This window comes from Petromyzon marinus, chromosome 24 (genome assembly GCF_048934315.1).
Source record: "Petromyzon marinus isolate PM22_M1 ecotype Great Lakes invasive population chromosome 24, UKy_Petmar_22M1.pri1.0, whole genome shotgun sequence".
NCBI classification, from domain to species: Eukaryota; Metazoa; Chordata; class Hyperoartia; order Petromyzontiformes; family Petromyzontidae; genus Petromyzon; species Petromyzon marinus.
This window is the reverse complement of record NC_133690.1, coordinates 1778670-1802350: the sequence shown is the minus strand read 5'-3', so window position 1 is coordinate 1802350 and position 23681 is coordinate 1778670. Positions and strand designations below refer to the sequence as shown.

At 38.8% G+C, this 23681-nt stretch overlaps 8 non-coding genes across 8 annotated transcripts; all 8 read right to left on the bottom strand.

The window, feature by feature from the left end:
- Positions 1 to 1181: 1181 nt before the first annotated feature.
- Positions 1182 to 1254, bottom strand: TRNAA-AGC (transfer RNA alanine (anticodon AGC)). The gene has a single exon. It is a non-coding gene; the product is annotated as a tRNA-Ala (tRNA).
- A 1933-nt stretch (positions 1255 to 3187) lies between these two features.
- On the bottom strand, positions 3188 to 3260 carry TRNAA-AGC (transfer RNA alanine (anticodon AGC)). Its single transcript has one exon. It is a non-coding gene; the product is annotated as a tRNA-Ala (tRNA).
- Positions 3261 to 4696: 1436 nt separating this feature from the next.
- TRNAA-AGC (transfer RNA alanine (anticodon AGC)) lies at positions 4697 to 4769 on the bottom strand. Its single transcript has one exon. It is a non-coding gene; the product is annotated as a tRNA-Ala (tRNA).
- Positions 4770 to 6200: 1431 nt separating this feature from the next.
- Positions 6201 to 6273, bottom strand: TRNAA-AGC (transfer RNA alanine (anticodon AGC)). Its single transcript has one exon. It is a non-coding gene; the product is annotated as a tRNA-Ala (tRNA).
- A 426-nt stretch (positions 6274 to 6699) lies between these two features.
- Positions 6700 to 6772, bottom strand: TRNAA-AGC (transfer RNA alanine (anticodon AGC)). The gene has a single exon. It is a non-coding gene; the product is annotated as a tRNA-Ala (tRNA).
- A 7423-nt stretch (positions 6773 to 14195) lies between these two features.
- Positions 14196 to 14268, bottom strand: TRNAA-AGC (transfer RNA alanine (anticodon AGC)). Its single transcript has one exon. It is a non-coding gene; the product is annotated as a tRNA-Ala (tRNA).
- A 2923-nt stretch (positions 14269 to 17191) lies between these two features.
- TRNAA-AGC (transfer RNA alanine (anticodon AGC)) lies at positions 17192 to 17264 on the bottom strand. The gene has a single exon. It is a non-coding gene; the product is annotated as a tRNA-Ala (tRNA).
- A 4419-nt stretch (positions 17265 to 21683) lies between these two features.
- Positions 21684 to 21756, bottom strand: TRNAA-AGC (transfer RNA alanine (anticodon AGC)). The gene has a single exon. It is a non-coding gene; the product is annotated as a tRNA-Ala (tRNA).
- Positions 21757 to 23681: the final 1925 nt, after the last annotated feature.

The following is a 23681-nucleotide window of genomic DNA, read 5'->3' as shown; positions in this document are numbered from 1 at the left end:
CAGAAAAGATACGGAAAAATGATCATTGTTTGCATCAATACCGGGTTAAGAAATTAATTTGTAATATTTTGATTGACCTTGTGAATATATTGATAACGTTTTAAACATTCGACACGTTCATATGATTACTCAATTCATACAAGCTAACATAAAAAAAGGTACTTGTCCATATGTACTTTGGAGAACGTGGGCATCGATCCCACTACCTCTCGCATGCTAAGCGAGCGCTCTCCCACTTGAGCTAATCCCCCACTGGGTTGTCGTGGATGTTTATGTTGACATAGGCCATAGCACATTAAAAAAAAATATCTAAGCCTAACAAGAACAAGCTTAACCTTTAAATCTGCAATGAATAAAAACCGACCTAAGTGATACAGGAAGCCAGATATCATAGACTGGCTTCGATCCATCGACCTCTGGGAAAAGGACCCAGCACGCTTATGCTCTGCCACTCTGCTTTCCTGTAAATGGATATTATTGACATCCATGGACCTGATAGGCAGCAGAAAAGATGTTGAAAAATTATCATTGTTTGCATCCATACCGGCTTAAGAAATTCATTTGTAATATTTTGAGTGACCTTGTGAATATATTGATGACGTTTTAAACATTCGACACGTTCATATGATTACACAATTCATACACGCTAGCAAAAAAAGAGCTACTTGTCCATATGCGCTTTGGAGAATGTGGGCATCGATCCCACTACCTCTCACATGCTAAGCGAGCGCTCTACCAGCTGAGATAATCCCCCACTGGGTTGTCATGGATGTTTATCTTGAAATAGGCCATGGAACTTTTTGAAAAATATCTAAGCCTAACAAGAACAAGCTTAACCTTTAAATCTGCAATGAATAAAAACCGACCTAAGTGATACAGGAAGCCAGATATCATAGACTGGCTTCGATCCATCGATCTCTGGAAAAAGGACTCAGCACGCTTTCGCTTTGCCACTTTGCTTTCCTGTAAATGGATATTATTGACGTCCATGGACCTGATAGTCTGCAGAAAAGATGTTGAAAAATTATCATTGTTTGCATCAATACCGGGTTAATAAATTCACTTGTAATATTTTGATTGACCTTGTAAATATATTGATAACGTTTTAAACATTCGACACGTTCATATGATTACTCAATTCATACAAGCAAACAAAAAAAGGTAATTGTCCATATGTACTTTGGAGAATGTGGGCATCGATCCCACTACCTCTCGCATGCTAAGCGAGCGCTCTACCACTTGAGCTAATCCCCCACTGGGTTGTCATGGATGTTTATTTCGACATAGTACATAGCACATTTAAAAAAATATCTAAGCTAACCAAGAACAAACTTAACCTTTAAATCCGCGAAACATTAAAACCGACCTAGGCGATACAGGAAGCCAGATATCATAGATTGGCTTCGATCCATCGACCTCAGGGAAAAGGACCCAGCATGATTACGCTCTGCCTCTCTGCTTTCCTGTAAATGGATATTATTGACATCCATGTACCTGATAGGCAGCAGAAAAGATGTTGAAAATTATCATTGTTTGCATCAATACCGTCTTAAGAAATTCATTTGTAATATTTTGATTGACCTTATGAATACATTGATAACGTTTTCAACATTCGACACGTTCATATGATTACTCAATTCATACGAGCTAACAAAAAAAAGGTAATTGTCCATATGTACTTTGGAGAATGTGGGCATCGAACCCACTACCTCTCGCATGCTAAGCAAGCGCTCTAGCACTTGAGCTAATCCCCCACTGGGTTGTCGCGGATGTTTATGTCGACATAGGCCATAGCACATTTTTTAAAAAAATATCTAAGCTAAACAAGAACTAACTTAACCTTTAAATCTGAGATAAATAAAATCCGACCTAAGTGATATAGGAAGCCAGATATCATAGACTGGCTTCGATCCATCAACCTCTGGGAAAAGGACCCAGCACACTTACGCTCTGCCACTCTGCTTTCCTGTAAATGGATATTATTGACGTCCATGGACCTGATAGGCTGCAGAAAAGATGTTGAAAAATTATCATTGTTTGCATCAATACCGGGTTAATAAATTCATTTGTAATATTTTGATTGACCTTGTAAATATATTGATAACGTTTTAAACATTCGACACGTTCATATGATTACTCAATTCATACAAGCTAACAAAAAAAAGGTACGTGTCCATATGTACTTTGGAGAATGTGGGCATCGATCCCACTACCTCTCGCATGCTAAGCAAGCGCTCTACCACTTGAGCTAATCCCCCACTGGGTTGTCATAGATGTTTATCTTGAAATAGGCCATGGAACTTTTTGAAAAATATCAAAGCAAAACAAGATCAAACGTTATCTTTAAATCTGCGATAAATTAAAACCGACCTATGTGATAGAGGAAGCCAGATATTATAGACTGGCTTCGATCAATCGATCTCTGGAAAAAGGGCCCAGCACGCTTTCGCTTTGCCACTTTGCTTTCCTGTAAATGGATATTATTGATGTCCATGGACATGATAGGCTGCAGAAAAGATATTGAAAAATTATCATTGTTTGCATCAATACCGGGTTAATAAATTCATTTGTAATATTTTGATTGACCTTGTAAATATATTGATAACGTTTTAAATATTCGACACATTCATATGATTACTCAATTCATACAAGCTAACAAAAAAAGGTACGTGTCCATATGTACTTTGGAGAATGTGGGCATCGATCCCACTACCTCTCGCATGCTAAGCTAGCACTCTACCAACTGAGCTAATCCCCCACTGGGTTGTCTTGGATGTTTATGTTGATATAGGCCATAGCACATTTGAAAAAAATATCTAAGCTAAACAAGAACAAACTTAACCTTTAAATCAGCGATAAATAAAAACCGACCTAAGTGATACCGGAAGCCAGATATCATAGACTGGCTTCGATCCATCGACCTCTGGGAAAAGGACCCAGCACGCTTACGCTCTGCCACTCTGCTTTCCTGTAAATGGATATAATTGACGTCCATGGACCTGATAGGCAGCAGAAAAGATGTTGAAAATTTTTCATTGTTTGCATCAATACCGGCTTAAGAAATTCATTTGTAATATTTTGATTGACCTTGTGAATACATTGATAACGTTTTCAACATTCGATACGTTCATATGATTACTCAATTGATACGAGCAAACAAAAAAAAGGTAGTTGTCCATATGTACTTTGGAGAATGTGGGCATCGATCCCACTACCTCTCGCATGCTAAGCGAGCGCTCTACCACTTGAGCTAATCCCCCACTGGTGTTGTCGTGGATGCTTATGTCGACATAGGCCATAGCACATTTTAAAAAAAAAATATCTAAGCTAAACAAGAACATATTTAACCTTAAAATCTGAGATAAATAAAATCCGACCTAAGTGATATAGGAAGCCAGATGTCATAGACTGGCTTCGATCCATCGACCTCTGGGAAAAGGACCCAGCACGCTTACCCTCTGCCACTCTGCTTTCCTGTAAATGGATATTATTGACGTCCATGGACCTGATAGGCAGCAGAAAAGATGTTGAAAAATTATCATTGTTTGCATCCATACCGGGTTAATAAATTCATTTGTAATATTTTGATTGACCTTGTGAATACATTTATAACGTTTTCAACATTCGACACGTTCATATGATTACTCAATTCATACGAGCAAATAAAAAAAAGGTAGTTGTCCATATGTGCTTTGGAGAATGTGGGCATCGATCCCACTACCTCTCACATGCTAAGCGAGCGCTCTACCACTTGAGCTAATCCCCCACTGGGGTGTCGTGGATGTTTATGTTGACATAGGCCATAGCACATTTGAAAAAAAATATCTAAGCAAAACAAGAACAAACTTAACCTTTAAATCTGCGATCAATAAAAACCGACCTAAGTGATACCGGAAGCCAGATATCATAGACTGGCTTCGATCCATCGACCTCTGGGAAAAGGACCCAGCACGCTTACGCTCTGCCACTCTGCTTTCCTGTAAATGGATATAATTGACGTCCATGGACCTGATAGGCAGCAGAAAAGATATTGAAAAAAATCAATGTTTGCATCAATACCGGGTTAAGAAATTCATTTGTAATATTTTGATTGACCTTGTGAATGTATTGATAACGTTTTAAACATTCGACACGTTCATATGATTACTGAATTCATACATGCTAACAAAAAAAGAGCTACTTGTCCATAGGCGTTTTGGAGAATGTGGGCATGGATCCCACTACCTCTCGCATACTAAGCGAGCGCTCTACCACTTGAGATAATCCCCCACTTGGTTGTGTTGAATGTTTATCTCGAAATAGGCCATGGAACTTTTTGAAAAATATCAAAGCAAAACAAGATCAAACGTTACCTTTAAATCTGCGATAAATTAAAACCGACCTATGTGATAGAGGAAGCCAGATATTATAGACTGGCTTCGATCCATCGATCTCTGGAAAAAGGGCCCAGCACGCTTTCGCTTTGCCACTTTGCTTTTCTGTAAATGGATATTATTGACGTCCATGGACCTGATAGGCAGCAGAAAAGATACGGAAAAATGATCATTGTTTGCATAAATACCGGGTTAATAAATTAATTTGTAATATTTTGATTGACCTTGTGAATATATTGATAACGTTTAAAACATTCGACACGTTCATATGAATACTCAATTCATACAAGCTAACAAAAAAATGTACGTGTCCATATGTACTTTGGAGAATGTGGGCATCGATCCCACTACCTCTCGCATGCTAAGCGAGCGCTCTACCACTTGAGCTAATCCCCCACTGGGTTCTCGTGGATGTTTATGTTGACATAGGCCATAGCACATTTGAAAAAAATATCTAAGCTAAACAAGAACAAACTTAACCTTTAAATCTGCGATAATTAAAAACCGACCCAAGTGATACCGGAAGCCAGATATCATAGACTGGCTTCGATCCATCGACCTCTGGGAAAAGGACCCAGTACGCTTACGCTCTGCCACTCTGCTTTCCTGTAAATGTATATAATTGACGTCCATGGACCTGATAGGCATCAGAAAAGATATTGAAAAATTATCATTGTTTGCATCCATACCGGCTTAAGAAATTCATTTGTAATATTTTCAGTGACCTTGTGAATATATTGATAACGTTTTCAACATTCCACACGTGCATAGGATTACTCAATTCATACAAGCTATACAAAAAAAGGTACTTGTCCATGTGTTCTTTGGAGAATGTGGGCATCGATCCCACTACCTCTCACATGCTAAGCTAGCGCTCTACCACGTGAGCTAATCCCCCACTGGGTTGTCTTGGATGTTTATGTTGATATAGGCCATAGCACATTTGAAAAAAATATCTAAGCTAAACAAGAACAAACTTAACCTTTAAATCAGCGATAAATAAAAACCGACCTAAGTGATACCGGAAGCCAGATATCATAGACTGGCTTCGATCCATCGACCTCTGGGAAAAGGACCCAGCACGCTTACGCTCTGCCACTCTGCTTTCCTGTAAATGGATATAATTGACGTCCATGGACCTGATAGGCAGCAGAAAAGATATTGAAAAAAATCAATGTTTGCATCAATACCGGGTTAAGAAATTAATTTGTAATATTTTGATTGACCTTGTGAATGTATTGATAACGTTTTAAACATTCGACACGTTCATATGATTACTCAATTCATACATGCTAACAAAAAAAGAGCTACTTGTCCATAGGCGTTTTGGAGAATGTGGGCATGGATCCCACTACCTCTCGCATACTAAGCGAGCGCTCTACCACTTGAGATAATCCCCCACTTAGTTGTGTTGAATGTTTATCTCGAAATAGGCCATGGAACTTTTTGAAAAATATCAAAGCAAAACAAGATCAAACGTTACCTTTAAATCTGCGATAAATTAAAACCGACCTATGTGATAGAGGAAGCCAGATATTATAGACTGGCTTCGATCCATCGATCTCTGGAAAAAGGGCCCAGCACACTTTCGCTTTGCCACTTTGCTTTTCTGTAAATGGATATTATTGACGTCCATGGACCTGATAGGCAGCAGAAAAGATACGGAAAAATGATCATTGTTTGCATAAATACCGGGTTAATAAATTAATTTGTAATATTTTGATTGACCTTGTGAATATATTGATAACGTTTTAAACATTCGACACGTTCATATGATTACTCAATTCATACAAGCTAACAAAAAAATGTACGTGTCCATATGTACTTTGGAGAATGTGGGCATCGATCCCACTACCTCTCGCATGCTAAGCGAGCGCTCTACCACTTGAGCTAATCCCCCACTGGGTTCTCGTGGATGTTTATGTTGACATAGGCCATAGCACATTTGAAAAAAATATCTAAGCTAAACTAGAACAAACTTAACCTTTAAATCCGCGAAACATAAAAACCGACCTAGGCGAAACAGGAAGCCAGATATCATAGATTGGCTTCGATCCATCGACCTCTGGGAAAAGGACCCAGCACGCTTATGCTCTGCCACTCCGCTGTCCTGTAAATGGATATTATTGACATCCATGTACCTGATAGGCAGCAGAAAAGATGTTGAAAAATTATCATTGTTTGCATCCATACCGGCTTAAGAAATTCATTTGTAATATTTTGAGTGACCTTGTGAATTTATTGATAACGTTTTAAACATTCGACAAGTTCATATGATTACTCAATTCATACAAGCTAAAAAAAAGGTACTTGTCCATATGTTCTTTGGAGAATGTGGGCATCGATCCCACTACCTCTCGCATGCTAAGCGAGCGCTCTACCACTTGAGCTAATCCCCCACTTGGTTGTGTTGCATGTTTATCTCGAAATAGGCCAAGGAACTTTTTTAAAAATATCAAAGCAAAACAAGATCAAACGTTACCTTTAAATCTGCGATAAATAAAAATCGACCTAAGTGATACCGGAAGCCAGATATCATAGACTGGTTTCGATCCATCGACCTCTGGGAAAAGGACCCAGCACGCTTATGCTCTGCCACTCTGCTTTCCTGTAAATGGATATAATTGACGTCCATGGACCTGATAGGCAGCAGAAAAGATATTGAAAAAAATCATTGTTTGCATCAATACCGGGTTAAGGAATTCATTTGTAATATTTTGATTGACCTTGTGAATATATTGATAACGTTTTAAACATTCGACACGTTCATATGATTGCTCAATTCATACATGCTAACAAAAAAAGAGCTATTTGTCCATATGCGTTTTGGAGAATGTGGGCATCGATCCCACTACCTTTCGTATGCTAAACGAGCGCACTACCACTTGAGCTAATCCCCCACTAGGCCCACTAGGCCATGGAACTTTTTGAAAAATATCAAAGCAAAACAAGATCAAACGTTACCTTTAAATCTGCGATAAATTAAACCGACCTATGTGATAGAGGAAGCCAGATATTATAGACTGGCTTCGATCCATCGATCTCTGGAAAAAGGGCCCAGCACGATTTCGCTTTGCCACTCTGCTTTCCTGTAAATGGATATTATTGAGGTCCATGGACCTGATAGGCAGCAGAAAAGATACGGAAAAATGATCATTGTTTGCATCAATACCGGGTTAATAAATTCATTTGTAATATTTTGATTGACCTTGTGAATATATTGATAACGTTTTAAACATTCGACACGTTCATATGATTACTCAATTCATACAAGCTAACAAAAAAAAGGTACGTGTCCATATGTACTTTGGAGAATGTGGGCATCAATCCCACTACCTCTCGCATAGCTAAGCGAGCGCTCTACCACTTGAGCTAATCCCCCACTGGGGTGTCGTGGATGCTTATGTCGACATAGGCCATAGCACATTTAAAAAAAATATCTAAGCTAAACCAGAACATATTTAACCTTAAAATCTGAGATAAATAAAATCCGACCTAAGTGATACCGGAAGCCAGATATCATAGATTGGCTTCGATCCATCGACCTCTGGGAAAAGGACCCAGCACGGTTACGCTCTGCCACTCTGCTTTCCTGTAAATGTATTTAATTGACGTCCATGTACCTGATAGGCAGAAGAAAAGATATTGAAAAAAAATAATTGTTTGCATCAATACCGGGTTAATAAATTAATTTGTAATAGTTTGATTGACCTTGTGAATATATTGATAACGTTTTAAACATTCGATACGTTCATATGATTACTCAATTCATACAAGCTAACAAAAAAAGGTACGTGTCCAAATGTACTTTGGAGAATGAGAGCATCGATCCCACTACCTCTCGCATGCTAAGCGAGCGCTCTACCACTTGACCTAATCCCCCACTTGGTTGTGTTGAATGTTTATCTCGAAATAGGCCATGGAACTTTTTGAAAAATATCAAAGCAAAACAAGATCAAACGTTACCTTTAAATCTGCGATAAATTAAAACCGACCTATGTGATAGAGGAAGCCAGATATTATAGACTGGCTTCGATCCATCGATCTCTGGAAGAAGGGCCCAGCACGCTTTCGCTTTGCCACTCTGCTTTCCTGTAAATGGATATTATTGACGTCCATTGACCTGATAGGCAGCAGAAAAGATGTTGAAAAATTATCATTGTTTGCATCCATACCGGGTTAATAAATTCATTTGTAATATTTTGATTGACCTTGTGAATATATTGATAACGTTTTAAACATTCGACACGTTCATATGATTACACAATTCATACAAGCTAAAAAAAGGTACTTGTCCATATGTTCTTTGGAGAATGTGGGCATCGATCACACTACCTCTCGCATGCTAAGCGAGCGCTCTACCACTTGAGCTAATCCCCCACTGGGTTGTCGTGGATGTTTATGTTGACATAGGCCATAGCACATTTGAAAAAAAATATCTAAGCTAAACAAGAACAAACTTAACCTTTAAATCTGCGATGAATAAAAACCGACCTAAGTGATACCGGAAGCCAGATATCATAGACTGGCTTCGATCCATCGACCTCTGGGAAAAGGACCCAGCACGCTTACGCTCTGCCACTCTGCTTTCCTGTAAATGGATATAATTGACGTCCATGGACCTGATAGGCAGCAGAAAAGATACGGCAAAAATGATCATTGTTTGCATCAATACAGGCTTAAGAAATTCATTTGTAATATTTTGAGTGACCTTGTGAATATATTGATAACGTTTTAAACATTCCACACGTTCATATGATTATTCAATTCATTCAAGCGTACAAAAAAAGGGTACTTGTCCATGTGTTCTTTGGAGAATGTGGTCATCGATCCCACTACCTCTCACATGCTAAGCGAGCACTCTACCACTTGAGCTAATCCCCCACTGGGTTCTCGTGAATGTTTATGTTGACATAGGCCAAAGCACATTTGAAAAAAATATCTAAGCTAAACAAGAACAAACTTAACCTTTAAATCTGCGATAAATAAAAACCGAACTAAGTGATACCGGAAGCCAGATATCATAGACTGGCTTCGATCCATCGACCTCTGCGAAAAGGACCCAGCACGCTTACGCTCTGCCACTCTGCTTTCCTGTAAATGGATTTTATTGACGTCCATGGACCTGATAGGCAGCAGAAAAGATACGGAAAAATGATCATTGTTTGCATCAATACAGGGGTTAATAAATTAATTTGTAATGTTTTGATTGACCTTGTGAATATATTGATAACGTTTTAAACATTCGACACGTTCATATGATTACTCAATTCATACACGCTAGCAAAAAAAGAGCTACTTGTCCATTTGCGCTTTGGAGAATGTGGGCATCGATCCCACTACCTCTCACATGCTAAGCGAGTGCTCTACCAGCTGAGCTACTCCCCCGCTGGGTTGTCATGGATGTTTATCTCGACAAAGGCCATAGCACATTTGCATTTTAAAATATCTAAGCTAAACAAGAACAAACTTAACCTTTAAATCCGCGAAACATAAAAACCGACCTAGGCGAAACAGGAAGCCAGATATCATAGATTGACTTCGATCCATCGACCTCTGGGAAAAGGACCCACCACGCTTATGCTCTGCCACTCTGCTTTCCTGTAAATGGATATTATTGACATCCATGTACCTGATAGGCAGCAGAAAAGATGTTGAAAAATTATCATTGTTTGCATCCATACAGGCTTAAGAAATTCATTTGTAATATTTTGAGTGACCTTGTGAATATATTGATAACGTTTTAAACATTCCACACGTTCATATGATTACTCAATTCATTCAAGCGTACAAAAAAAGGGTACTTGTCCATGTGTTCTTTGGAGAATGTGGTCATCGATCACACTACCTCTTACATGCTAAGCGAGCGCTCTACCACTTGAGCTAATCCCCCACTGGGTTCTCGTGAATGTTTATGTTGACATAGGCCAAAGCACATTTGAAAAAAATATCTAAGCTAAACAAGAACAAACTTAACCATTAAATCTGCGATAAATAAAAACCGACCTAAGTGATACCGGAAGCCAAATATCATAGACTGGGTTCGATCCATCGACCTCTGGGAAAAGGACCCAGCACGCTTACGCTCTGCCACTCTGCTTTCCTGTAAATGGATATTATTGACGTTCATGGACCTGATAGGCAGTAGAAAAGATATTGAAAAAAAATCATTGTTTGCATCAATACTGGGTTAATAAATTCATTTGTAATATTTTGATTGACCTTGTGAATATATTGATAACGTTTTAAACATTCGACACGTTTATATGATTACTCAATTCATACGAGCTAACAAAAAAAGGTACTTGTCCATATGTACTTTGGAGAATGTGGGCATCGATCCCACTACCTCTCGCATGCTAAGCGAGCGCTCTACGACTTGAGCTAATCCCCCACTGGGTTGTCGTGGATGCTTATGTCGACATAGGCCATAGCACATTTAAAAAAAATATCTAAGCTAAACAAGAACATATTTAACCTTAAAATCTGAGATAAATAAAATCCGACCTAAGTGATATAGGAAGCCAGATGTCATAGACTGGCTTCGATCCATCGACCTCTGGGAAAAGAACCCAGCACGCTTACGCTCTGCCACTCTGCTTTCCTGTAAATGGATATTATTGACGTCCATGGACCTGATAGGCAGCAGAAAAGATGTTGAAAAATTATCATTGTTTGCATCCATACCGGGTTAATAAATTCATTTGTAATATTTTGATTGACCTTGTGAATACATTGATAACGTTTTCAACATTCGACACGTTCATATGATTACTCAATTCATACGAGCAAACAAAAAAAAGGTAGTTGTCCATATGTTCTTTGGAGAATGTGGGCATCGCTCCCACTACCTCTCGCATGCTAAGCGTGCGCTCTACCACTTGAGCTAATCCCCCACTGGGTGGTCGTGGATGTTTATGTTGACATAGGCCATAGCACATTTGAAAAAAATATCTAAGCTAAACAAGAACAAACTTAACCTTTAAATCCGCGAAACATAAAAACCGACCTAGGCGATACAGGAAGCCAGATATCATAGATTGGCTTCGATTCATCGACCTCTGGGAAAAGGACCCAGCACGCTTACGCTCTGCCACTCTGCTTTCCTGTAAATGGATATAATTGACGTCCATGGACCTGATAGGCAGCAGAAAAGATATTGAAAAAAATCAATGTTTGCATCAATACCGGGTTAAGAAATTCATTTGTAATATTTTGATTGACCTTGTGAATGTATTGATAACGTTTTAAACATTCGACACGTTCATATGATTACTCAATTCATACATGCTAACAAAAAAAGAGCTACTTGTCCATAGGCGTTTTGGAGAATGTGGGCATGGATCCCACTACCTCTCGCATACTAAGCGAGCGCTCTACCACTTGAGATAATCCCCCACTTGGTTGTGTTGAATGTTTATCTCGAAATAGTCCATGGAACTTTTTGAAAAATATCAAAGCAAAACAAGATCAAACGTTACCTTTAAATCTGTGATAAATTAAAACCGACCTATGTGATAGAGGAAGCCAGATATTATAGACTGGCTTCGATCCATCGATCTCTGGAAAAAGGGCCCAGCACGCTTTCGCTTTGCCACTTTGCTTTTCTGTAAATGGATATTATTGACGTCCATGGACCTGATAGGCAGCAGAAAAGATACGGAAAAATGATCATTGTTTGCATAAATACGGGTTAATAAATTAATTTGTAATATTTTGATTGACCTTGTGAATATATTGATAACGTTTTAAACATTCGACACGTTCATATGATTACTCAATTCATACAAGCTAACACAAAAAAATGTACGTGTCCATATGTACTTTGGAGAATGTGGGCATCGATCCCACTACCTCTCGCATGCTAAGCGAGCGCTTTACCACTTGAGCTAATCTCCCACTTGGTTGCGTTGAATGTTTATCTCGAAATAGGCCATGGAACTTTTTGAAAAATATCAAAGCAAAACAAGATCAAACTCTACCTTTAAATCTGCGATAAATTAAAACCGACCTATGTGATAGAGGAAGCCAGATATTATAGACTGGCTTCGATCCATCGATCTCTGGAAAAAGGACCCAGCACGCTTTCGCTTTGCCACTCTGCTTTCCTGTAAATGGATATAATTGACGTCCATGGACCTGATAGGCAGCAGAAAAGATATTGAAAAATTTACATTGTTTGCATCCATACCGGCTTAAGAAATTCATTTGTAATATTTTGATTGACCTTGTGAATATATTGATAACGTTTTAAACATTAGACACGTTCATATGATTACACAATTCATACAAGCTAAAAAAAGGTACTTGTCCATATGTTCTTTGGAGAATGTGGGCATCGATCACACTACCTCTCGCATGCTAAGCGAGCGCTCTACCACTTGAGCTAATCCCCCACTGGGTTGTCGTGGATGTTTATGTTGACATAGGCCATAGCACATTTGAAAAAAAATATCTAAGCTAAACAAGAACAAACTTAACCTTTAAATCTGCGATGAATAAAAACCGACCTAAGTGATACCGGAAGCCAGATATCATAGACTGGCTTCGATCCATCGACCTCTGGGAAAAGGACCCAGCACGCTTACGCTCTGCCACTCTGCTTTCCTGTAAATGGATATAATTGACGTCCATGGACCTGATAGGCAGCAGAAAAGATATTGAAAAAAATCATTGCATCAATACCGGGTTAAGGAATTCATTTGTAATATTTTGATTGACCTTGTGAATATATTGATTACGTTTTAAACATTCGATACGTTCATATGATTACTCAATTCATGCAAGCTAACAAAAAAGGTACGTGTCCATATGTACTTTGGAGAATGTGGGCATCGATCCCACTACTTCTCGCATGGTAAGCGAGCACACTACCACTTGATCTACTCCGCTACTGGGTTTTTTTAGATGTTTATCTCGACATAGGCAATGGAACTTTTAGAAAAAAATATCTAAGCAAAACAAGATCAAACGTAACCTTTAAATCTGCAATAAATTAAAACCGACTTATGTGATAGAGGAAGCCAGATATCATATACTGGCTTCGATCCAGCGACCTCTGGAAAAAGGGCCCAGCACGCTTTCGCTTTGCCACTTTGCTTTCCTGTAAATGGATATTATTGACGTCCATGGACCTGATAGGCAGCAGAAAAGATGTTGAAAAATTATCATTGTTTGCATCCATACCGGGTTAATAAATTCATTTGTAATATTTTGATTGACCTTGTGAATATATTGATAACGTTTTAAACATTCGACACGTTCATATGATTACACAATTCATACAAGCTAAAAAAAAGGTACTTGTCCATATGTTCTTTGGAGAATGTGGGCATCGATCACACTACCTCTCGCATGCTAATCGAGCGCTCTACCACTTGAGCTAATCCCCCACTGGGTTGTCGTGGATGTTTATGTTGACATAGGCCATAGCACATTTGAAAAAAAATATCTAAGCTAAACAAGAACAAACTTAACCTTTAAATCTGCGATGAATAAAAACCGACCTAAGTGATACCGGAAGCCAGATATCATAGACTGGCTTCGATCCATCGACCTCTGGGAAAAGGACCCAGCACGCTTACGCTCTGCCACTCTGCTTTCCTGTAAATGGATATAATTGACGTCCATGGACCTGATAGGCAGCAGAAAAGATACGGCAAAAATGATCATTGTTTGCATCAATACCGGGTTAATAAATTAATTTGTAATATTTTGATTGACCTTGTGAATATATTGATAACTTTTTAAACATGCGACACGTTCATATGATTTCTCAATTCATGCAAGCTAACAAAAAAAGGTACGTGTCCATATGTACTTTGGAGAATGTGGGCATCGATCCCACTACCTCTCGCATGCTAAGCGAGCGCTCTACCACTTGAGCTAATCCCCCACTGGGGTGTCGTGGATGTTTATGTTGACATAGGCCATACCACATTTAAAAAAATATCTAAGCTAAACAAGAACTAACTTAACCTTAAAATCCGCGAAACATAAAAACCGACATAGGCGATACAGGAAGCAGGATATCATAGATTGGCTTCGATCCATCGACCTCTGGGAAAAGGACCCAGCACGCTTACGCTCTGCCACTCTGCTTTCCTGTAAATGGATATAATTGACGTCCATAGACCTGATAGGCAGCAGAAAAGATATTGAAAAAAATCATTGCATCAATACCGGGTTAAGGAATTCATTTGTAATATTTTGATTGACCTTGTGAATATATTGATAACGTTTTAAACATTCGACACGTTCATATGATTACTCAATTCATACACGCTAGCAAAAAAAGAGCTACTTGTCCATTTGCGCTTTGGAGAATGTGGGCATCGATCCCACTACCTCTCACATGCTAAGCGAGTGCTCTACCAGCTGAGCTACTCCCCCGCTGGGTTGTCATGGATGTTTATCTCGACAAAGGCCATAGCACATTTTCATTTTAAAATATCTAAGCTAAACAAGAACAAACTTAACCTTTATATCCGCGAAACATAAAAACCGACCTAGGCGAAACAGGAAGCCAGATATCATAGATTGGCTTCGATCCATCGACCTCTGGGAAAAGGACCCAGCACGCTTATGCTCTGCCACTCTGCTTTCCTGTAAATGGATATTATTGACATCCATGTACCTGATAGGCAGCAGAAAAGATGTTGAAAAATTATCATTGTTTGCATCCATACAGGCTTAAGAAATTCATTTGTAATATTTTGAGTGACCTTGTGAATATATTGATAACGTTTTAAACATTCCACACGTTCATATGATTATTCAATTCATTCAAGCGTACAAAAAAAGGGTACTTGTCCATGTGTTCTTTGGAGAATGTGGTCATCGATCCCACTACCTCTTACATGCTAAGCGAGCGCTCTACCACTTGAGCTAATCCCCCACTGGGTTCTCGTGAATGTTTATGTTGACATAGGCCAAAGCACATTTGAAAAAAATATCTAAGCTAAACAAGAACAAACTTAACCTTTAAATCTGCGATAAATAAAAACCGACCTAAGTGATACCGGAAGCCAGATATCATAGACTGGGTTCGATCCATCGACCTCTGGGAAAAGGACCCAGCACGCTTACGCTCTGCCACTCTGCTTTCCTGTAAATGGATTTTATTGACGTCCATGGACCTGATAGGCAGTAGAAAAGATATTGAAAAAAATCCTTGTTTGCATCAATACTGGGTTAATAAATTCATTTGTAATATTTTGATTGACCTTGTGAATATATTGATAACGTTTTAACATTCGACACGTTTATATGATTACTCAATTCATACGAGCTAACAAAAAAAGGTACTTGTCCATATGTACTTTGGAGAATGTGGGCATCGATTCCACTACCTCTCGCATGCTAAGCGAGCGCTTTACCACTTGAGCTAATCTCCCACTTGGTTGCGTTGAATGTTTATCTCGAAATAGGCCATGGAACTTTTTGAAAAATATCAAAGCAAAACAAGATCAAACTCTACCTTTAAATCTGCGATAAATTAAAACCGACCTATGTGATAGAGGAAGCCAGATATTATAGACTGGCTTCGATCCATCGATCTCTGGAAAAAGGACCCAGCACGCTTTCGCTTTGCCACTCTGCTTTCCTGTAAATGGATATTATTGACGTCCATGGACCTGATAGGCAGCAGAAAAGATGTTGAAAAATTATCATTGTTTGCATCAATACCGTCTTAAGAAATTCATTTGTAATATTTTGATTGACCTTATGAATACATTGATAACGTTTTAAACATTCGCCACGTTCATATGATTACACAATTCATACAAGCTAAAAAAAGGTACTTGTCCATATGTTCTTTGGAGAATGTGGGCATCGATCACACTACCTCTCGCATGCTAAGCGAGCGCTCTACCACTTGAGCTAATCCCCCAGTGGGTTGTCGTGGATGTTTATGTTGACATTGGCCATAGCACATTTGAAAAAAATATCTAAGCTAAACAAGAACAAACTTAACCTTTAAATCTGCGATGAATAAAAACCGACCTAAGTGATACCGGAAGCCAGATATCATAGACTGGCTTCGATCCATCGACCTCTGGGAAAAGGACCCAGCACGCTTACGCTCTGCCACTCTGCTTTTCTGTAAATGGATATAATTGACGTCCATGGACCTGATAGGCAGCAGAAAAGATATTGAAAAAAATCATTGCATCAATACCGGGTTAAGGAATTCATTTGTAATATTTTGATTGACCTTGTGAATATATTGATTACGTTTTAAACATTCGATACGTTTATATGATTACTCAATTCATGCAAGCTAACAAAAAAGGTACGTGTCCATATGTACTTTGGAGAATGTGGGCATCGATCCCACTACTTCTCGCATGGTAAGCGAGCACACTACCACTTGATCTACTCCCCTACTGGGTTTTTTTAGATGTTTATCTCGACATAGGCAATGGAACTTTTAGAAAAAAATATCTAAGCAAAACAAGATCAAACGTAACCTTTAAATCTGCAATAAATTAAAACCGACTTATGTGATAGAGGAAGCCAGATATCATATACTGGCTTCGATCCAGCGACCTCTGGAAAAAGGGCCCAGCACGCTTTCGCTTTGCCACTTTGCTTTCCTGTAAATGGATATAATTGACGTCCATGGACCTGATAGGCAGCAGAAAAGATACGGCAAAAATGATCATTGTTTGCATCAATACCGGGTTAATAAATTAATTTGTAATATTTTGATTGACCTTGTGAATATATTGATAACTTTTTAAACATGCGACACGTTCATATGATTTCTCAATTCATGCAAGCTAACAAAAAAAGGTACGTGTCCATATGTACTTTGGAGAATGTGGGCATCGATCCCACTACCTCTCGCATGCTAAGCGAGCGCTCTACCACTTGAGCTAATCCCCCACTGGGGTGTCGTGGATGTTTATGTTGACATAGGCCATACCACATTTAAAAAAATATCTAAGCTAAACAAGAACTAACTTAACCTTAAAATCCGCGAAACATAAAAACCGACATAGGCGATACAGGAAGCAGGATATCATAGATTGGCTTCGATCCATCGACCTCTGGGAAAAGGACCCAGCACGCTTACGCTCTGCCACTCTGCTTTCCTGTAAATGGATATAATTGACGTCCATAGACCTGATAGGCAGCAGAAAAGATATTGAAAAAAATCATTGCATCAATACCGGGTTAAGGAATTCATTTGTAATATTTTGATTGACCTTGTGAATATATTGATAACGTTTTAAACATTCGACACGTTCATATGATTACTCAATTCATACACGCTAGCAAAAAAAGAGCTACTTGTCCATTTGCGCTTTGGAGAATGTGGGCATCGATCCCACTACCTCTCACATGCTAAGCGAGTGCTCTACCAGCTGAGCTACTCCCCCGCTGGGTTGTCATGGATGTTTATCTCGACAAAGGCCATAGCACATTTTCATTTTAAAATATCTAAGCTAAACAAGAACAAACTTAACCTTTAAATCCGCGAAACATAAAAACCGACCTAGGCGAAACAGGAAGCCAGATATCATAGATTGGCTTCGATCCATCGACCTCTGGGAAAAGGACCCAGCACGCTTATGCTCTGCCACTCTGCTTTCCTGTAAATGGATATTATTGACATCCATGTACCTGATAGGCAGCAGAAAAGATGTTGAAAAATTATCATTGTTTGCATCCATACAGGCTTAAGAAATTCATTTGTAATATTTTGAGTGACCTTGTGAATATATTGATAACGTTTTAAACATTCCACACGTTCATATGATTATTCAATTCATTCAAGCGTACAAAAAAAGGGTACTTGTCCATGTGTTCTTTGGAGAATGTGGTCATCGATCCCACTACCTCTTACATGCTAAGCGAGCGCTCTACCACTTGAGCTAATCCCCCACTGGGTTCTCGTGAATGTTTATGTTGACATAGGCCAAAGCACATTTGAAAAAAATATCTAAGCTAAACAAGAACAAACTTAACCTTTAAATCTGCGATAAATAAAAACCGACCTAAGTGATACCGGAAGCCAGATATCATAGACTGGGTTCGATCCATCGACCTCTGGGAAAAGGACCCAGCACGCTTACGCTCTGCCACTCTGCTTTCCTGTAAATGGATTTTATTGACGTCCATGGACCTGATAGGCAGTAGAAAAGATATTGAAAAAAATCCTTGTTTGCATCAATACTGGGTTAATAAATTCATTTGTAATATTTTGATTGACCTTGTGAATATATTGATAACGTTTTAACATTCGACACGTTTATATGATTACTCAATTCATACGAGCTAACAAAAAAAGGTACTTGTCCATATGTACTTTGGAGAATGTGGGCATCGATTCCACTACCTCTCGCATGCTAAGCGAGCGCTTTACCACTTGAGCTAATCTCCCACTTGGTTGCGTTGAATGTTTATCTCGAAATAGGCCATGGAACTTTTTGAAAAATATCAAAGCAAAACAAGATCAAACTCTACCTTTAAATCTGCGATAAATTAAAACCGACCTATGTGATAGAGGAAGCCAGATATTATAGACTGGCTTCGATCCATCGATCTCTGGAAAAAGGACCCAGCACGCTTTCGCTTTGCTACTCTGCTTTCCTGTAAATGGATATTATTGACGTCCATGGACCTGATAGGCAGCAGAAAAGATGTTGAAAAATTATCATTGTTTGCATCAATACCGTCTTAAGAAATTCATTTGTAATATTTTGATTGACCTTATGAATACATTGATAACGTTTTAAACATTCGCCACGTTCATATGATTACACAATTCATACAAGCTAAAAAAAGGTACTTGTCCATATGTTCTTTGGAGAATGTGGGCATCGATCACACTACCTCTCGCATGCTAAGCGAGCGCTCTACCACTTGAGCTAATCCCCCACTGGGTTGTCGTGGATGTTTATGTTGACATAGGCCATAGCACATTTGAAAAAAATATCTAAGCTAAACAAGAACAAACTTAACCTTTAAATCTGCGATGAATAAAAACCGACCTAAGTGATACCGGAAGCCAGATATCATAGACTGGGTTCGATCCATCGACCTCTGGGAAAAGGACCCAGCACGCTTACGCTCTGCCACTCTGCTTTCCTGTAAATGGATTTTATTGACGTCCATGGACCTGATAGGCAGTAGAAAAGATATTGAAAAAAATCCTTGTTTGCATCAATACTGGGTTAATAAATTCATTTGTAATATTTTGATTGACCTTGTGAATATATTGATAACGTTTTAACATTCGACACGTTTATATGATTACTCAATTCATACGAGCTAACAAAAAAAGGTACTTGTCCATATGTACTTTGGAGAATGTGGGCATCGATTCCACTACCTCTCGCATGCTAAGCGAGCGCTTTACCACTTGAGCTAATCTCCCACTTGGTTGCGTTGAATGTTTATCTCGAAATAGGCCATGGAACTTTTTGAAAAATATCAAAGCAAAACAAGATCAAACTCTACCTTTAAATCTGCGATAAATTAAAACCGACCTATGTGATAGAGGAAGCCAGATATTATAGACTGGCTTCGATCCATCGATCTCTGGAAAAAGGACCCAGCACGCTTTCGCTTTGCTACTCTGCTTTCCTGTAAATGGATATTATTGACGTCCATGGACCTGATAGGCAGCAGAAAAGATGTTGAAAAATTATCATTGTTTGCATCAATACCGTCTTAAGAAATTCATTTGTAATATTTTGATTGACCTTATGAATACATTGATAACGTTTTAAACATTCGCCACGTTCATATGATTACACAATTCATACAAGCTAAAAAAAGGTACTTGTCCATATGTTCTTTGGAGAATGTGGGCATCGATCACACTACCTCTCGCATGCTAAGCGAGCGCTCTACCACTTGAGCTAATCCCCCACTGGGTTGTCGTGGATGTTTATGTTGACATAGGCCATAGCACATTTGAAAAAAATATCTAAGCTAAACAAGAACAAACTTAACCTTTAAATCTGCGATGAATAAAAACCGACCTAAGTGATACCGGAAGCCAGATATCATAGACTGGCTTCGATCCATCGACCTCTGGGAAAAGGACCCAGCACGCTTACGCTCTGCCACTCTGCTTTTCTGTAAATGGATATAATTGACGTCCATGGACCTGATAGGCAGCAGAAAAGATATTGAAAAAAATCATTGCATCAATACCGGGTTAAGGAATTCATTTGTAATATTTTGATTGACCTTGTGAATATATTGATTACGTTTTAAACATTCGATACGTTTATATGATTACTCAATTCATGCAAGCTAACAAAAAAGGTACGTGTCCATATGTACTTTGGAGAATGTGGGCATCGATCCCACTACTTCTCGCATGGTAAGCGAGCACACTACCACTTGATCTACTCCCCTACTGGGTTTTTTTAGATGTTTATCTCGACATAGGCAATGGAACTTTTAGAAAAAAATATCTAAGCAAAACAAGATCAAACGTAACCTTTAAATCTGCAATAAATTAAAACCGACTTATGTGATAGAGGAAGCCAGATATCATATACTGGCTTCGATCCAGCGACCTCTGGAAAAAGGGCCCAGCACGCTTTCGCTTTGCCACTTTGCTTTCCTGTAAATGGATATTATTGACGTCCATGGACCTGATAGGCAGCAGAAAAGATGTTGAAAAATTATCATTGTTTGCATCCATACCGGGTTAATAAATTCATTTGTAATATTTTGATTGACCTTGTGAATATATTGATAACGTTTTAAACATTCGACACGTTCATATGATTACACAATTCATACAAGCTAAAAAAAAGGTACTTGTCCATATGTTCTTTGGAGAATGTGGGCATCGATCACACTACCTCTCGCATGCTAAGCGAGCGCTCTACCACTTGAGCTAATCCCCCACTGGGTTGTCGTGGATGTTTATGTTGACATAGGCCATAGCACATTTGAAAAAAAATATCTAAGCTAAACAAGAACAAACTTAACCTTTAAATCTGCGATGAATAAAAACCGACCTAAGTGATACCGGAAGCCAGATATCATAGACTGGCTTCGATCCATCGACCTCTGGGAAAAGGACCCAGCACGCTTACGCTCTGCCACTCTGCTTTCCTGTAAATGGATATAATTGACGTCCATGGACCTGATAGGCAGCAGAAAAGATACGGCAAAAATGATCATTGTTTGCATCAATACCGGGTTAATAAATTAATTTGTAATATTTTGATTGACCTTGTGAATATATTGATAACTTTTTAAACATGCGACACGTTCATATGATTTCTCAATTCATGCAAGCTAACAAAAAACGGTACGTGTCCATATGTACTTTGGAGAATGTGGGCATCGATCCCACTACCTCTCGCATGCTAAGCGAGCGCTCTACCACTTGAGCTAATCCCCCACTGGGGTGTCGTGGATGTTTATGTTGACATAGGCCATACCACATTTAAAAAAATATCTAAGCTAAACAAGAACTAACTTAACCTTAAAATCCGCGAAACATAAAAACCGACATAGGCGATACAGGAAGCAGGATATCATAGATTGGCTTCGATCCATCGACCTCTGGGAAAAGGACCCAGCACGCTTACGCTCTGCCACTCTGCTTTCCTGTAAATGGATATAATTGACGTCCATAGACCTGATAGGCAGCAGAAAAGATATTGAAAAAAATCATTGCATCAATACCGGGTTAAGGAATTCATTTGTAATATTTTGATTGACCTTGTGAATATATTGATAACGTTTTAAACATTCGACACGTTCATATGATTACTCAATTCATACACGCTAGCAAAAAAAGAGCTACTTGTCCATTTGCGCTTTGGAGAATGTGGGCATCGATCCCACTACCTCTCACATGCTAAGCGAGTGCTCTACCAGCTGAGCTACTCCCCCGCTGGGTTGTCATGGATGTTTATCTCGACAAAGGCCATAGCACATTTTCATTTTAAAATATCTAAGCTAAACAAGAACAAACTTAACCTTTAAATCCGCGAAACATAAAAACCGACCTAGGCGAAACAGGAAGCCAGATATCATAGATTGGCTTCGATCCATCGACCTCTGGGAAAAGGACCCAGCACGCTTATGCTCTGCCACTCTGCTTTCCTGTAAATGGATATTATTGACATCCATGTACCTGATAGGCAGCAGAAAAGATGTTGAAAAATTATCATTGTTTGCATCCATACAGGCTTAAGAAATTCATTTGTAATATTTTGAGTGACCTTGTGAATATATTGATAACGTTTTAAACATTCCACACGTTCATATGATTATTCAATTCATTCAAGCGTACAAAAAAAGGGTACTTGTCCATGTGTTCTTTGGAGAATGTGGTCATCGATCCCACTACCTCTTACATGCTAAGCGAGCGCTCTACTACTTGAGCTAATCCCCCACTGGGTTCTCGTGAATGTTTATGTTGACATAGGCCAAAGCACATTTGAAAAAAATATCTAAGCTAAACAAGAACAAACTTAACCTTTAAATCTGCGATAAATAAAAACCGACCTAAGTGATACCGGAAGCCAGATATCATAGACTGGGTTCGATCCATCGACCTCTGGGAAAAGGACCCAGCACGCTTACGCTCTGCCACTCTGCTTTCCTGTAAATGGATTTTATTGACGTCCATGGACCTGATAGGCAGTAGAAAAGATATTGAAAAAAATCCTTGTTTGCATCAATACTGGGTTAATAAATTCATTTGTAATATTTTGATTGACCTTGTGAATATATTGATAACGTTTTAACATTCGACACGTTTATATGATTACTCAATTCATACGAGCTAACAAAAAAAGGTACTTGTCCATATGTACTTTGGAGAATGTGGGCATCGATTCCACTACCTCTCGCATGCTAAGCGAGCGCTTTACCACTTGAGCTAATCTCCCACTTGGTTGCGTTGAATGTTTATCTCGAAATAGGCCATGGAACTTTTTGAAAAATATCAAAGCAAAACAAGATCAAACTCTACCTTTAAATCTGCGATAAATTAAAACCGACCTATGTGATAGAGGAAGCCAGATATTATAGACTGGCTTCGATCCATCGATCTCTGGAAAAAGGACCCAGCACGCTTTCGCTTTGCCACTCTGCTTTCCTGTAAATGGATATTATTGACGTCCATGGACCTGATAGGCAAGCAGAAAAGATGTTGAAAAATTATCATTGTTTGGATCAATACCGTCTTAAGAAATGCATTTGTAATATTTTGATTGACCTTATGAATACATTGATAACGTTTTAAACATTCGCCACGTTCATATGATTACACAATTCATACAAGCTAAAAAAAGGTACTTGTCCATATGTTCT